General features: G+C 47.3%; 1 long non-coding RNA gene across 1 annotated transcript; it reads left to right on the forward strand.

The window, feature by feature from the left end:
* Positions 1–3,966: 3,966 nt before the first annotated feature.
* LOC139181731 (uncharacterized) lies at positions 3,967–13,123 on the forward strand. Its single transcript, XR_011565486.1, has 2 exons — positions 3,967–5,019; positions 11,639–13,123. It is a non-coding gene; the product is annotated as an uncharacterized lncRNA (long non-coding RNA).
* The last annotated feature ends 2,966 nt before the right edge of the window (positions 13,124–16,089 follow it).

The raw sequence follows: 16,089 nt of genomic DNA on the forward strand, positions 1-16,089 counted from the left end.
GTGGGATTCCTTTAAAAACTGGGACTAGAACTGCCATGTGACCCAGCAATCCCACTGCTGGGCAGACACCCCGAGGAAACCAGAAGTGAAACAGACACATGTACCCCAACGTTCACTGCAGCACTGTTTACAATAGCTAGGACATGGAAGCAACCTGGATGTCCAGTGGCAGACGAACGGATAAGGAAGTTGTGGTACATATACAATGGAATATTACTCAAGTATAAAAAGGAACACACTTGAGTCAGTTCTACAGAGGTGGATGAACCTGGAGCCTGTTATACAGAGTGAAGTAAGTCAGAAAGAGAAAGAGAAATACTGTATATTAACGCATATATATGGAATTTAGAAAGACGGTACCAATGACCCTATGTGCAGGGCAGCAAAGGAGACATAGATGTAAAGAACAGACTCGGACTCAGTGGGAGGAGTGGTTGGGATGATTTGAGAGAATAGCATTGGAACATGTACATCACCATATGAAAATAGATGACCAGTGTTAAGTTCCATGCATGATGCAGGGCACCCAAAGCTGGGACTCTGGGACAACCCTGAGGGATAGGGTAGGGAGGGAGGTGGGAGGGGGGTTCAGGATGGGGGGACACGTGAATCCCTATGGCCGATTCATGTTGATGTATGACAAAAAGATCACAATATTGTAAAGTAATTACCCTCCAATTAAAATAAACTAATTTTAAAAGAGGAAATGTGGCAATATATACAATGGAATATTATTCAGTCAGAAAGAAGAAAATTCTGCCTTTTGCAACAACATGAATGGACTTCAAAGGCTTTATGCTAAGTGAAAAAGGTGAAAGAGAGAAAGACATATATTGTATGTTCTCACGTATATGCAGAATCTAAAAAAGTCAAACTTACAGAAATAAGAGTTTAGAATGGTGGTTTCTGGGCCCTGGGGAAAATGTTGAATACAGGGTACAAACTTACAGGTATGAGATGAATAAGTTACGTGGATCCAATGTATAGCATGGTGAGTATCATTAACAAAACTGTGTAATACAGTGAAAGCTAAGAGGGTAGCTCTGAGATGTTATTTCCTCAACGTTTTTTAAAAAGGATTATGTGAGGGGATAGAGTGCCAACTCTGCCATGGTAATCGTTTTGCCAGATATGTGAGTACCAAACCATCACATTGGCATCTTAAACTTACAGGTTATATGTCAATAATACCTCAAAAAAGGTGGAAAAAATAAGAGAGTCCTGCATGTTTCTGGCGGGAGAGCCCTTAAGCTATATTCTGTGGCCCTCTGACATCTCCCCATCACTCTTGAACTTTCCCTTATTACTGACATGACAAGGTGAACCAGGCTCATTTATCCTTTCCTTCCTCAGCCTGGGAACCCATCATTGAGTGGAGAAAGGTGTTCAGAAGCTAGGATCTGGGGACTGGTGTAATTAGTGCCATTGGAATGTTGCTGTTTCCAGTAACTTGGGAATACATGTGTGTACACAATCACACACACAAACATGTAGACACACATCTATAGTTATAGATCAGTCTAGCCACATATGCACACCTATCGAATACAAGAAGTTTGCACGGAGACCTTTAGTTCCAGTAGAATTCCTCACAATTTGTTCTAGTTTACTTCCTTTCCATATTGGAAATTCCCTTTTCCAAAAATGACAGACGTGGCTCTCAGCATTCTTATGTATTTGCTGAGTTGATGAATGCCAGTGCATGTAAGTGATCCTTCCTCCACAAAAAGGTCCTCCTCACAATCTATGCAGAACCATCCCTGGCCCTTGACTTCCACACCTCACTCAAGCTTGAATGCAGGAAGCAGTTAGCCTCCTTCCCACCCAACCCCCAGGGATATCCTTCTTTCCACCTTGGGCTCTGACTCTCCAGGCAGGGATGCCCCTTTACACATACACATGCCTTGCCTGGCAACACCTAATGGCTTTAGGACTGACTTGCTCAGGCACAAAAAAGGGAAGGGAAAGAAAGGGTAGGGACAGGAAAAGGTGAATATGTCCTAATACAGTCAGCCAATCAACGTGAACTGGGCCAAACCCAAGCAATGTGATGAAGCCAGCCGTGTTTTTTTTTTCCCCCTCATTGTCCTCCAACTTCCCTTCCTGTCTCTGTCCTTTGCCCCAGTTCCTTTTTCTTCTTAAGTCCTGCCCCCCATCGAGAGTACCAATGTTATGACGCATGATTCCCACATTATAACTGATCTCTGCTGCTTGGCTGACATTCAGCATGACATCCCTGCAGCTAGGACACTCAAACTCTCTCTCTCTCTCTCATGATGGACCAGAAGGCTTCACTCCTAATTTCAGGGATAGGTAGGAGAGACGGTACAGGCCACATGTTGGAGCCTACAGTCCTTCATCTGTGAAATGCGGATGATCACAAATTGTGGGCGAAACAGAGACAGCAGCAACCAGACCCCTTTCAATGCGTGCTACATGCCAAACCTAGTGCATCACAGGACTGCTTGACATTCAGGACCACACCAAGTAGATTTCCATGCCAGGACAGTTGCATTTATTGTTCCTTCTGCCTGGAACGCTCTTCCCTTAGATAACCCCATGGCCTGCTCCCTCACTTCCTCCAGATCTCTGCTTACTTGCCATCTTTCAGGGAGACTTTCCCTCATTACCTTGAATAAAATAATAACCTCATACCTACATATACCCTTTCCCCTGATCTAGCATTATCTTTCTTCACAGCACCTGCCACCCTTGATTTATTTACTGACCACCAAGTCTCTGAAAGGTGGGCAGTAAAAGACTTGGTCAGTTCTGTCCTGTCCCAAACTCCTCCAATAGTGCTCAGGTATATGGCAGGTGCTCAGAAAACATTTGCTGAAGGATAGTCTGAAGCCAGGCCCTTTGCACACAATGCTAACACGCACAGGTACCCTGCAAGATGCATACTGGCCCCACTGTATTAATATGATACATACGGAGATTCCAGGAGACAACTGATACGCTCAACAACACACAGTCAGCATGTGAGTTTCAAGGCCTCGGAATCATGTCTGCCAGCTTCCAAACCCTCAGTTCCTGGACAGAGACCTCACAGCCAAGAACATAAGAGGTTTTATTTCTGACACAAAGACTCCAAGCAGCTCAGATAGATACCCAGAGACACCAAAATGAGCTCACTGAATCTCTGCACAGAGAGCACATAACTCGTCTCAGACCCTCAAACACAACTGAGACCATAACCATACACACTGTGACAAAGACCCTCCAAACAGACCGAAGTCTTCAACAGAAAGAAATGAAAACTGCACAGATACTTCACATCATGGAGAATCACTCCCAAACCACTCGACACTTACCGATCTAATACAAAAACCCTAAACAGAAAGACAGAACTTTTAATAACTCAAGAACATCATATAACCTTTAGATAAAAGTCCCCAGACAAATGGAAACTCTGCACCCTGTGCACAGATCCCCAAGCAGCTCATAGTTTACACCTTCACACAAACCCATCCTTAAAGCAGCTCAGAGACATCACAACTTAGGGCCCAGAATCAAAATCTCAGAGCTCTCACAATCTCAGGTGCACACGCCTACACAGAGATCTCACACCCAGGGACTGAAATGCCAGAAAGCTCCAAAAATGCACACCCCGGAATACAGGGACATGCATCCTAGGGGCTCTGTACTATGGCTCCCAAAAGCCACTCAGATCAAATATCCCACCACGCACAACTCTGCCCAAAGGCTCAAGGAGATCAAATGTACCCGAACAGCACCTGTGTTGTCACACGTAGCGATACACAAGCCCAGGCTCCCTGACACAGGTGACCCTCCGGGGAGAGACAGCAAACTCAGAGACCTCTCCCTGGACATGAATTGCATGCATTTCTGCGAATAACCGTGCGCTGCCACACGATCCAGACTGAGCGAGAGCTGAACAAGACTGAAACGCCGTCACCGTGCACAGCCAGCGACTGCGCCAAACCTAGCCACTAACCAGGGTAGCTATTCGACCCCTTCCGGAAAAGCAAAAAAAACTCGCAGAACAATTGTATGCTCTAAAAAGCCGCACAGGGCAACAGGCCTCTCGCCCTCAGCTTTGGCTCTGCGATCCCAATGCCTGTAACAGCCAGCCAGCCAATTGGAACTGGGCAGGAGACGAAACAGGGCGGAAGTCGCGGGACTTCCGGCGCCTATTCGCGCCCTGGAAGAGCTAATTCCGGCGATCACGCGGTGACCAATCAATGCCCAGAACGCTTCCGTGATGCTATACCCAGAACTGGCAGCCCATCTCGCTCCGTAGCCGTCCCCCCTCGGATGTAACCATGTAGAAACGAAGGGGTCGAACTGGAAACGAGACGAAGACAGTTGAGGCTTAATAGCGGTGTCCACTCGGACTCAAAAGCAGCAGGAAGACGGAATGGAGCGAATGGGGATGGACCCAGTGATGCCACGAATGCCTCCGCTAGGAACTCTGGTCGATGCCTGACGCGGTGTAAAAGTACTCTCTTTGTTGTCATACGCCCCGTCGAATGGTACCTTCCAGAGTGGGTGGTCTTTCCGCTACCCCTTTGTGGTACATCCCAGGACAGAACTGTTTCATCTCGCGCGCCCCTTGGTGGTGAGACTGGGGAACAGCCGATGTAGATGCTGGTGGACAATTAGCAGATGATCCTCCAAGGGTGGAAAGGTAAAGTTAGGATGAAATCCCCACCGATTGCTGCAATCTTGGCCTCAGAAAAATGTCTTCATAAATTGAAGATTACTTCTCTGTAGTGGCCACTATCATAACAGGAAGCATTGAAAGCATTTTCTCTGTGCTGGGCATTGTGCTTGTTTGTGCTTTCCTGTTTAATACAGAATAGGTCTCAATGAGGAAAGCGAGCCACAGTCCGCCAGCGGGCAGGGGAGAGAAAACTTCGGACTGGGATCTGAAGGTCTGGAGTGGGGAAGGCCTCTGTCGTTGACTGCGAGGAATGTGTGAGAAGGACAACAGGACTTTTCATTCTGTTAGGAAACGGGTCAACTCCGAGGGGACCCAAGGACTCCGTGTAGGTGAGATAAAGACAATGCCTTTGTCACCATCTTGTCATCCCTGAATATGTCCCTAGCAGAATCTTCAGCCTGTTTAGCTATGCCTCTCTCAACAAGTTTAAATTTGCTTTTTCATTCCGACATTCATTCATCCTCTCCACGGTTTCTGTCAAGCACAGCTATGTGTGTTAGGAAAGAGAAAATCAACTTTGGCTTCATGGAACTTACATTGTGTTGGGGTCATACAGCCCCCAAAGATAAGTAATTTATCAGGTGTTCATAACTGCTGTGGTTAACATTAAACCGGAATAGTGAAATAGAGAAAAGGGGATGATATCTAGAAAGAGTGGCCAGGGAAGTTCCTTCTAAGATTGTGAGATTTGAGCAAAAGCCTAGAGGAGATGCCTATCTGGGAGAAAAGTATCCCAGACAGAGATAAGGCCAGTGGAAAAACTGGGGAGTGGAACTCAGTGTAGTGTGTATAAAAAGAATGAGGAGGGCTATGTGACTGTCACAGCATGATGGAGGGAGAGCCAGGAGACCCAATGAGAGCAGTGATGAGGGGCGGGTCCCCTAGGGCCTTCTGGCCATAGTGGGGACTTTGACTTGAGCCACAGAAGGGTTCTTACCAGAGAAGCCCCCAGGGTTCTTTCAGAGGCCCAGATCACCCAATGCTTGTTGAGGAGCTCTAGATTCATCCCAGGAAAACCACAGACCCTCTGCAGCTGAACGTGCCTTTCCTGGAATCCCCTACACGCAAGGGGAACCCCCCTACTCCTCCCAGTGAACAACCGTGTCAATTGATGATACCCTCAGGAGAGACAGAGGAAGGACCCTCTCGGTATGAGTGAGGTCACGGTCAGTCTCATAAAGGCAAAGAGGGAGGATGTAACAGGCACAGAGATGGCAGGCAGAAAGACAAAGATGGAACATTGGACAGGGACAGAGAGACTATTTCTGTCAGCAAAGGATCCCCAATTAGCACCCCCATGTGGGCTCCCAGCCCTGCTACTGGATGATGTACCTATCTCTAGAGGAGAAAAGAAACTGCTTCCCCTGCCGCCGCCCCTCACCCCCCAACCAGGGACTGTTTCTAGAAAATGACTCAGTTGCCCATGGCCTGGGTCTTAATTATGCTCCCTTGGCACACATCAGGGTCCTTTGCCCTGATCAAGACATGGAGATGTTCCAGTCATGGGGAGGCTCATGCTGTACACAGGGTCCCTCACAACCTGTCCAGCCCTGTCTGCCCTCCTGCTGACCTCAGTGCCAAGGAGTGCTTGAATGGGGGAAAGAGAGGCATGGATCTCTGCATTTGTGGTGGAGCCTCATGCAAATTGGTGAATGTGAGGTTTCTCCCCACCTGCTTGGAGGCTCACCTCTGTATTTTCCACCACCATGTCCCCAGGGAATGTGCAGATTACATTCCATACATCAGGTAAGAAGCTGGGTGTGTGAAGGGGAGACACAGAGACATATCCTGACAGTGAGACAGTCATGGGGTCCTTGGGGCCCTGTACCAACGCCTCCCTCCCCCACTACCTGGCCAGGGTTCTGCTGAGTCTTCCCTGCCTCCTCCAAGGAGCCCAAGCCTGCATCCAGTTCCTCCTGTCCTCATGAGCCGCGACCTTCCGTCTGCACTGGGCCTTGGGCTCCCATCTGCAAATGATGGCCTCTTTGTCGTGGGTTGGGCAGATTGTCTGAGTGAGTGTGTGTACACAGTGTTTTCACAGGGCCCCTATCAGGGGTGGTTATCACGTCAGGAAGTACTGTTCTTATCAGTATTGTTACCGCAGGCTGATTTGTACTTCACATGACTTGCCCTCCCTGAGGATGGGGCCACAGACTTTTATCTCTGTAGGGAGGCATGGTAGAAATCGTAGCGAATGTGATATCACAGGTCTACTTCTAAGACCCATGAGAGTGGGATCCATCCAGCCTTCCTCTTAAGACTATTCTCATATGCGGATCCATGAACAGCTCAGAGACCAACCCTCTGGAGAAAACCCTCCCAAAATAGTTCAGAGACTTCATGCCTGGGACAGAGATCCATGAACAGTTCAGAGAGCACTCATCCTGGAGAGCAACACAAAACAGCTCCAATACATCACACCTGAGAACACAGACCCTAACCATCTTCGACAATTCCAACTCTCAGTTCAGTTCAGTCATTCAGTCGTGTCCGGCTCTTGGAGAGCCTGTGGACTGCAGCATGCCAGACCTCCCTGTCCATCGCCGACTCCCGGAGTTTACTCAAACTCACGTCCATTGAGTCGGTGATGCCATCCAACCATCTCATCCGCTGTCATCCCCTTCTCCTCCTGCCTTCAATCTTCCCCAGCATCAGGGTCTTTTCAAATGAGTCAGTTCTTCGCATCAGGTGTCCAAAATATTGGAGTTCCAGTTTCAGCATTTGTCCTTCCAATGAATATTCAGGGCTGATTTCCTTTAGGATGGACTAGTTGGATCTCCTTGCAGTCTAAGGGACTCTCAAGAGTCTTCTCCAACACCACAGTTCAAAAGCATCAATTCTTCAGTGCTCAGCTTTCTTTATAGTCCAACTTTCACATCCATACATGACTACTGGGAAAACCATAGCCTTGACTAGATGGACCTTCGTTGGCAAAGTAATGTCTCTGCTTTTTAAGATGCTGTCTAGGTTGGTCCTAGTTTTTCTTCCAAGGAGCAAGCGTCTTTTAATTTCATGGCTGCAGTGACCATCTGCAGTGATTTTGGAGCCCCCCCAAAATAAAGTCTGTCACTGTTTCCACTGTTTCCCCATCTATTTGCCATGAAGTGACGGGACCAGATACCATGATCTTAGTTTTCTGAATGTTGAGTTTTAAGCCCACTTTTTCACTCTCCTCTTTTACTTTCTTCAAGGGACTCTTTAGTTCTTCTTCATTTTCTGCCATAAGGGTGGTGTCGTCTGCATATCTGAGGTTATTGATATTTCTCCTGGCAATCTTGATTCCAGCTTGTGCTTCATCCAGCCCAGCTTTTCTTTTGGTGTACTCTGCATATAAGTTAAATAAGCAGGGTGACCAGATACAGCCTTGAGTTACCCCTTTTCCTATTTGGAACCAGTCTGTTGTTCCATGTCCAGTTCTGTTTGTTGCCTGCTGACCTGCATACAGATTTCTCAAGAGGCAGGTCAGGTGATCTGGTATTCCCATCTCTTTCAGAGTTTTCCAGAGTTTCTTGTGGTCCACGCAGTCAAAGGCTTTGGCATAGTCAATAAAGCAGAAGGAGATGTTTTTCTGGAACTCTTTTCCTTTTTCTATGATCCAAAGGGTATTGGCAATTTGATCTCTGGTTCCTCTGCCTTTTCTAAATCCAGCTTGAACATCTGGTCTTAGGTAAATTCAGATCCTAAAGACAAACAGCATTACTCACAGCCAGTTCTACAAGTGTTTAGTTGTAACCACTGTGGTTGCTGATCTAAAGTGCATTCTGAAGGAATTTAGGGTGAAAAACAGTGTGAGGCACACTGTGCTTTGGAAAAGTTGGCTCAGGAAATCGTTCAGTGATCGTAGATTCTTGCATCTTCCACACACAGAAAAGCATGAAAATAATGAACTTGTGACATCTGATCTCTGTGTTTCACAGTAATCTTTTACCAGTATGCACGCTTGACTGCATGTACTTCCTAGGCAAAAATCATACTGACTTCTCTGCTACCTCCTCCAAGCAGTTTCCTCAGAGCTAACGGAGGAACTGTGTCCTGGGTTGTAGTTCCCAGGAGACTCCAAGTCCAACTTAAACTCATAACTCTCCTGTTGTATGCTTTTCTTTTCTTTTTTTAAATTTATTTATTTATTTTGCTGTTGACTGGTTTTTCTTAAAGTCCATAAATAAGAGAGTAATGCATACTCAAAATGTTACAGACATTGTTTACATAGTGAAACTCTGAAAACTGTTTTGTTGTTTTCTGCTCTTCTCTACTTTTCAATTTTTCTTTAATGAGTATGGAGTTCTTTTGTATTTTTTTTCTTTTGCAATAATTTATTTTATTTATTTATTTTTTTACTTTACAATATTGTATGGGCTTTTGCCATACATCAACATGAATACTCCATGGGTGTACATGTGTTCCCCATCCTGAAGCCCCCTTCCACCTCCCTCCCCATCCCATCCCTCTGGGTCTTCCCAGTGCACCAGCCCCGAGCATCCTGTATCATGCATCGGTCCTGGACTGGCAATTTGTTTCACATATGATATTATACATGTTTCAGTGCCATTCTCCCAAATCATCCCACCCTCGCCCTCTCCCACAGAGTCCAAAAGACTGTTCTATACATCTGTGTCTCTTTTGTTGTCTCGTATTCAGGGTTATCGTTACCATCTTACTAAACTCCATATATATGCGTTTGTATACTGTATTGGTGTTCCCCTTTCTGGCTTACTTCACTCTGTATAATAGGCTCCAGTTTCATCTACCTCATTAGAACTGATTCAAATGTATTTTTTTTAATGGCTGAGTAATACTCCATTGTGTATATGTACCATGGCTTTCTTATCCATTCGTCTTCTGATGGACATCTAGGTTGCTTCCATGTCCTGGCTATTATAAACAGTGCTGCGATGAACATTGGGGTACACGTGTCTCTTTCAGGTCTGCTTTCCTCGGTGTGCATGCCCAGCAGTGGGATTGCTGGATCGCATGGCATTTCCAGTTTTTTAAGGAATCTCCACACTGTTCTGCATAGTGGCTGTAAGAGTTTGCATTCCCACCAACAGTGTAAGAGGGTTCCATTTTCTCCACACCCTGTCCAGCATTTATTACTTGTAGACTTTTGGATAGCAACCATTCTGACTGGCGTGAAATGGTACCTCATTGTGGTTTTGATTTTGTATGGTTTTAAGTAGACACTACTTTAGCAAACAGCTCTCCTTTAGCTCGGAGGCTTCACCGCCCTCCCCCAGAGCCTACAGCCTGCACCCTGGGACACAGAGCCCCACATCTTTCCCTCCGGGCTGCTTTGTTGGCATTTGCACTGAGTCTCTCTTCAGTCAACCCCAAGGGAGTGAGGCCTCCAGTCCTGCAGTCCCTGCAGTCTGCATTCATCAGCATGTCATCCTGAGGAAGGCAGATTCATCCCAGGGGTGGGGATTGCCTGAGAGCTGAGGGTTTCTGAAATTAATTTCCCATGTCTGGGTCCTCGGAATGGACTTAACCCACCCTGGCCACCTCTGGTCGTGGCGACTTTGTATCCTGCCCCACAGGAGGGTCAGAGGGAATCCCAGATTCACAGAACGAGTCCCAGGGACCTGGTCCTCTCTGTCATGTTTCAGCACATACTGTGGGCCACCGAATTCTGGAGATAGGAGAGGTCTTCACGTAACTGTGCCTATGACAGCTCCCTTACATCCCTCTAGTCAGCTGTCATTTCCCAGAGTCCCTCGCCTGGTGACAGCTGCCACAAATCCTCTCTATCCCCAAATCCCCACCCTCTCCCCTCACCTTCCACCAGGCCTCCCTCCCACTCCAGAAGCCTCTTTAGCCCCTCTCCTAGCCCTGCTCACAGGGCCTCAGGTACATCCTCACCCCATTTGTGGCCTCTCACCCAGCACCTGCACTGCCTCAGACGATCCCCTGAGGACCTTGCCTGGTCCCTGCATTCTGCAGGACACCTCTCTCCTGCCCACACACAGGTGTCTGTCTTAAAGTCCTGGTGAGGGCTGAACTGAAAATCTCTCCAGGATCCAGAGAAAATCCAGACCCAGACCAGGCGTCCAAGGCACTTTCCTCAGGGCTGGGAGGAAAGCGAGGGTGTCTCTCAGAGAAAGAGCTGGGCTCAAGGTCCTGCAGGGGTGACAGGGTTTTCTTCAAGTGAGATGGCACCTTACAAGTGCTTAGGACACTGCAACTCAGATGACTGATTGCCTAGAACTCAGAGATGCCCCCAGGGATGCCAGCTGACTCCTAGAGTGACCTCACTAAAGCAGCCACTGACTGGGGAAGGGTCTCCAGCCTGTATACTGGGCAGTGAACACTCCTGAAGACTGGGTTCCACTGGTCCTCCAGTGCTCAGGCCCAGGACCCCCACTGTGAACTCTTGCCCATCAACCTCAGCACTTAACTGTGTGAGCCCTGGTCTGATCTGGGGTCTCTGTCTCTGTACCCCACGAGAGCCTGAGCCTGTGTTTTCCACGTGGACTCCCCAGAGTGGTCTAGGATTCCTTGCCTCCCAAGCCCCACAACCAATCGCTGCTGCTTGTGAATTCAAATCTGCAGTGGGCGGGCATGGCCAAAATGGGGCTGGAGCATCCTCCTGGACATCTGAGAAAGGGGACTCCCCTTGGTCCAGGTTTGAGGCCTGGGTCGCAGGGTAGCAATCCCCCCATCTGTGTCAAAGGCTACAGTTGGTTACCCTGGGCAGTGAGGGATGGTTTGTCCTTCCATACGCAGTACTTACATTGGTACCAAATGGAACCCTCTCCCCTGTAGTGCCTTCTGCTTCCTGTGGTTGTGCTTCCCATCTCTGCAGGCACAATGGAGTGTTCCAGTCTCACACCTCACCCTCCAACACCCCCAGGAGGTGAGACCCCATGGGGAGCCATTTTGCACTCAGGCTTGTTGGTCCTGGCTGGGACCTGACTATTTGCATGTCTAACCATGGTTTGATCACTCACCTAGAGCCAGATATCCTGGAATGTGAAGTCAAGTGGGCCTTAGAGAGCATCACTACGAACAAAGCTAGTGGAGGTGATGGAATTCCAGTTGAGCTATTTCATATGCTGAAAGATGATGCTGTGAAAGTGCTGCACTCAATATGCCCGCAAATTTGGAAAACTCAGCAGTGGCCTCAGGACTGGAAAAGATCAGTTTTCATTCCAATCCCAAAGAAAGGCAATGCCAAGGATGCTCAAACTACCACACAATTGCACTCATTTCACACGCTAGTAAAGTAATGCTCAAAATTCTCCAAGCCAGGCTTCAACAATACATGAACCGTGAACTTCCAGATGTTCAAGCTGGTTTTAGAAAAGGCAGAGGAACCAGAGACCAAATTGCCAACATCCACTGGATCATCGAAAAAGCAAGAAAATTCCAGAAAACCGTCTATTTCTGCTTTATTGACTATGCCAAAGCCTTTGACTGTGTGGACTATGGATGTGAGAGTTGGACTGTGAAGAAAGCTGAGTGCCAAAGAATTGATCCTTTTGAACTGTGGTGTTGGAGAAGACTCTTGAGAGTCCCTTGGACTGCAAGGAGATGCAACCAGTACATTCTAAATGAGATCAGGCCTGGGATTTCTTTGGAAGGAATGATGCTAAGCTAAAACTCTAGTACTTTGGCCACCTCATGCGCAAAGTTGACTCATTGGAAAAGACTCTGATGCTGGGAGGGATTGGGGGCAGGAGGAGAAGGGGACGACAGAGGATAAGATGGCTGGATGGCATCACCGACTCCATGGACGTGCGTCTGAGTGAACTCCAGGAATTGTTGATGGACAGGGAGGCCTGGCGTGCTGTGATTCATGCGGTCGCAAAGAGTCAGACACGACTGAGCGACTGAATGAACTGACTGAACCGTGCTCAGCCTCCCTCCTACACAACTGGTGAACTCCCTGATGAGCAAAGGTCTAAGCATCCTGTTCACTGCAGCAGAGTGTCTGCTCCAAGAATGATGTGACGGGGTAGTAAACAAGCTTTACTTCTCCTGCTTTACTGATGGACATCAGCTTTACAGTGGACAGCATTTGGGAAGCATCTATGAAAGTGAAAAATCCTTACAAAATCTTTGTCCTTGTTGATTTAATATTAAGAATCAAATAACTTAATTTACCACATCAGTAGAATAAGGGAGAAAAACCACATTATCCTCTCAGTAGCTACCTAAAAAGCACTGGACAAAATTCAGCATGCGTTCAAGATACAAAGACTCAAAGTAGAAGTAGAAGGCAACATTTTAAACCTGATATAAAACATCTATGAAAACCCCACTGCTATCATCGTACTTAATGATAAAAGGCAGAAATAGTTCCCCTGAAAATCAGGAACAATAGAAGGATGTCATCTGTTACCACTTCTATTCCACATTGTCCTGGAGGTTCTGGACAGGGTAATTAAGCAAGGGAAAGAAATAAAATGAATCTACATTGGAAAAGAAGTAAAACTATTCTATTTGCAGATGACGTACTCTTTTGTGGGAGCTCTCAATGACCTTTTATATATTCCACAGACACAGAGTCTGCCTGGTTGATCGTGTGGATTTCATCTGCAGCTTGTACAGCTGGTGGGAGGGTTTTGGGTCTTCTTCTTTAGTCACACTGCCCCTGGGTTACACTTGTGGTTTTATTTCCACCTCTGCATATGGGTCCTCCACTGCGGTTGCTCCTGAGGCTGCCCTGGAGGACTTGGGTTTGCCCCTGTGAGGGCCAGGTGTGGAGGTGGTGCAGCTGCTTGAGTGTCAGGGGTTCTGGTAATATCAGGTACTCAGGGGAGTTGGCAGCTATAATTCCTCAGCAGGAATTATAGTGCTGTAGAAGGGTATGGCAACCAGTATTGGCCAATACGCTCCAGTATTCTTGCCTGGAGAACCCCTCTCCCTGACAGAGAAGCCTGGCAAGCCACAGTCCACAGGGTCGAAGAGAGTCGGACACTACCAAAGTGACCCTGCATGCTTGGACATAAGACTTTTTTTGCCTGTGGCAGCTCTGCCCCAGCGGGGGTTGAGAATGAACGTTGCACAGCAGCTTGGCTTGTGGGGACCCTGGCGGTGCCAAGTGTGCAGGGACACGGACTGCCTCCGCTGCAGGAGTTATGGCCCTATGGGAGCCTTTTTTTCAAGCCTCCCATAGCTGGCAATCAGAAGGCCTCTTTGGCCCATCTTTCTCCATAGCTCCGCCCATTCAGACACTTAGAGGGCTTCCTTACGTGGGGTCCTTCTCTGTTGTACGCACATCAGGCACTTAAAGGGGCACCCTGGGTGGGGTCCTACTCTGTAGTTCAGTGTATCAGGCGTTTGATCGGCCAGCCTCTCTATTGTTCAGCTGCCAATGCTGGCATGTGAGGGTTGAGAGGCTATGGTGATGGCTCCACCCCCTACACATGACTCAGCAGAATCACCTTACTTCCATGGCTCCCGGGATTTCCTCCACAGGCATTTCCCACCACAGTCTCCTCCCTCACATCCCCTCCATCTGTCTCTCTGCAGTCAACAGCAGCCCTTGCCAGGGATTGCTCCACAATCCCTAAACTCCAGCTCCCAGCCACTGTGCCATATAGGGCATGTATGGCTGCAGCAAGGATGTCTGATTCTCATTCCATTTAGGCTGCCACAGATGGGCTGTTTCACTCTCACCCTTAAATGTTTCTCCTCTGACTCAGACAATTGCCCTGATGTGGGGATCGGACCCCTGCTTCAGTTCCCCCACCTGCCAAGGGCAGGTCCAGCCCTACTAACACTCCCGTTTTCCCCCCTAGTTCCTTCATCCTACCGAGTTTTGCGTGGGTGTATGTATTCTTTTCCACCGGTCAGGTACTCCTGTCTGCACTCAGCTGGTGTTCTGCATGCACTTCTGTGTCTGAGGGTATATTCCTGATGTATCCATGGAGAGAGATGTATTCCCCATCCACCTACTCCTCCACCATCTTGTCAATCCATGATACAACCGTGCGTATAGAAAATCCTAAAGAACCACCCTGTCCCCACAGAGACTATGTATTAGACCTATTACAGGGGCTCGACAGGTTTACAGAATACAAGGTCATATACAAAGAGCAAATAGATCTCTATACACGTTCAAGACTTGTACAACACAAACTAGAAAACGTTGCTGAGTGAAATTATAGACCATCTAGATAAGTGGAAATTTCACTCCAGTTCAGTCACTCAGTTGTCTCTGACTCTTTGCAATCATATGGACTGTAGCACGCCAGGCTTTCCTGTCCAGCACCAACTCGCGGAGCTTGCTCAGATTTTTATGAATTTGGGAGATCACATTTATGGGTTGGAAGACTTACTATTATGTTAAGATGGCAGTTCTCCCCTAATAGAGGCCTATCAAAATTCAAACTGCTCTTTTTCCCCCAGAAATCAACAAACTGATCTTAGAATTGTAAGAATTAAAAGGGTCCTGGGAGAGCCAAAACAGTGTGGAGAAAGAACAAGTACTTACACTTCCCAATTTCAAAACGCACTTCAAACCTACATTAATCAAGACATTATGGTACTGACATAAGGATTGTATATAGACAGATAACGGAATAGAATGGAGAATCAAGAAACAAGCCCGTATCTCTATGGTCAGTTGATTATTGTGAGGGGTGTAGAGGCCATTCAATGGCAAAGAATAATGTTTCAACAAATGGTTTTGGGATAACTGGATGTTCACATGCAAAAGAATCAGTTTTGACCTATACCTCACACTGTAGTTAACAATTAACTAAAAGTTGATGAAACACCTAAATATAAGAGCTAAAACTATAAAGCACTCAGAAGAGAACAGAGATGTAAATGTTAATCTTGGATTAGGCAATGATTTCCTAGATATGATACAAAAAGCGCAAGCACCAAAGGAAACAAAAATAGGCAATTTGGAATCATCAAAACTAAAACTTTTATCCTTCAAGCGATACTATCAAGAATGTGAGACATCTAGGGCACCTACTGGATGCTGGCCTGGAGCCTTGAAACCCAGGTGGACCAGAGGAACACCAGAGCAACCCTGTATGATGTGGGGGTGGGGAGCGAGGGGGGAGTTGTGGAGGCTAGTTGGGGTTACTGTTCCTGAGGGTCAGCTAGGGGAGAAAAGGGTTTCTTACACCTGCAGAGGCACTGAAGGGGATCAGTGGGGATGGCGAGAGACCCTTGGGTTTTTGTTTTTTTAATTAATCTATTTATTTTAATTGGAGTCTAATTACTTTACAGTATTGTGGTGGTTTTTGCCATACATTCACATGAATCAGCCATCGGTGTACAGGTGTTCCCCATCCTGAGCCCCCCTCCCGCCTCCCTCCCCATCCCGTCCCTCAGGGTCATCCCAGTGAACCAGCCCTGAGCACCCTGTCCCATGCATCGAACCTGGACTGGCGATCTATTTCCCATATGATAATCCACATGTTTCAATGTTATTCTCTCAA

This window comes from Bos indicus, chromosome X, assembly GCF_029378745.1.
Source record: "Bos indicus isolate NIAB-ARS_2022 breed Sahiwal x Tharparkar chromosome X, NIAB-ARS_B.indTharparkar_mat_pri_1.0, whole genome shotgun sequence".
In the NCBI taxonomy this organism is placed as follows: Eukaryota; Metazoa; Chordata; class Mammalia; order Artiodactyla; family Bovidae; genus Bos; species Bos indicus.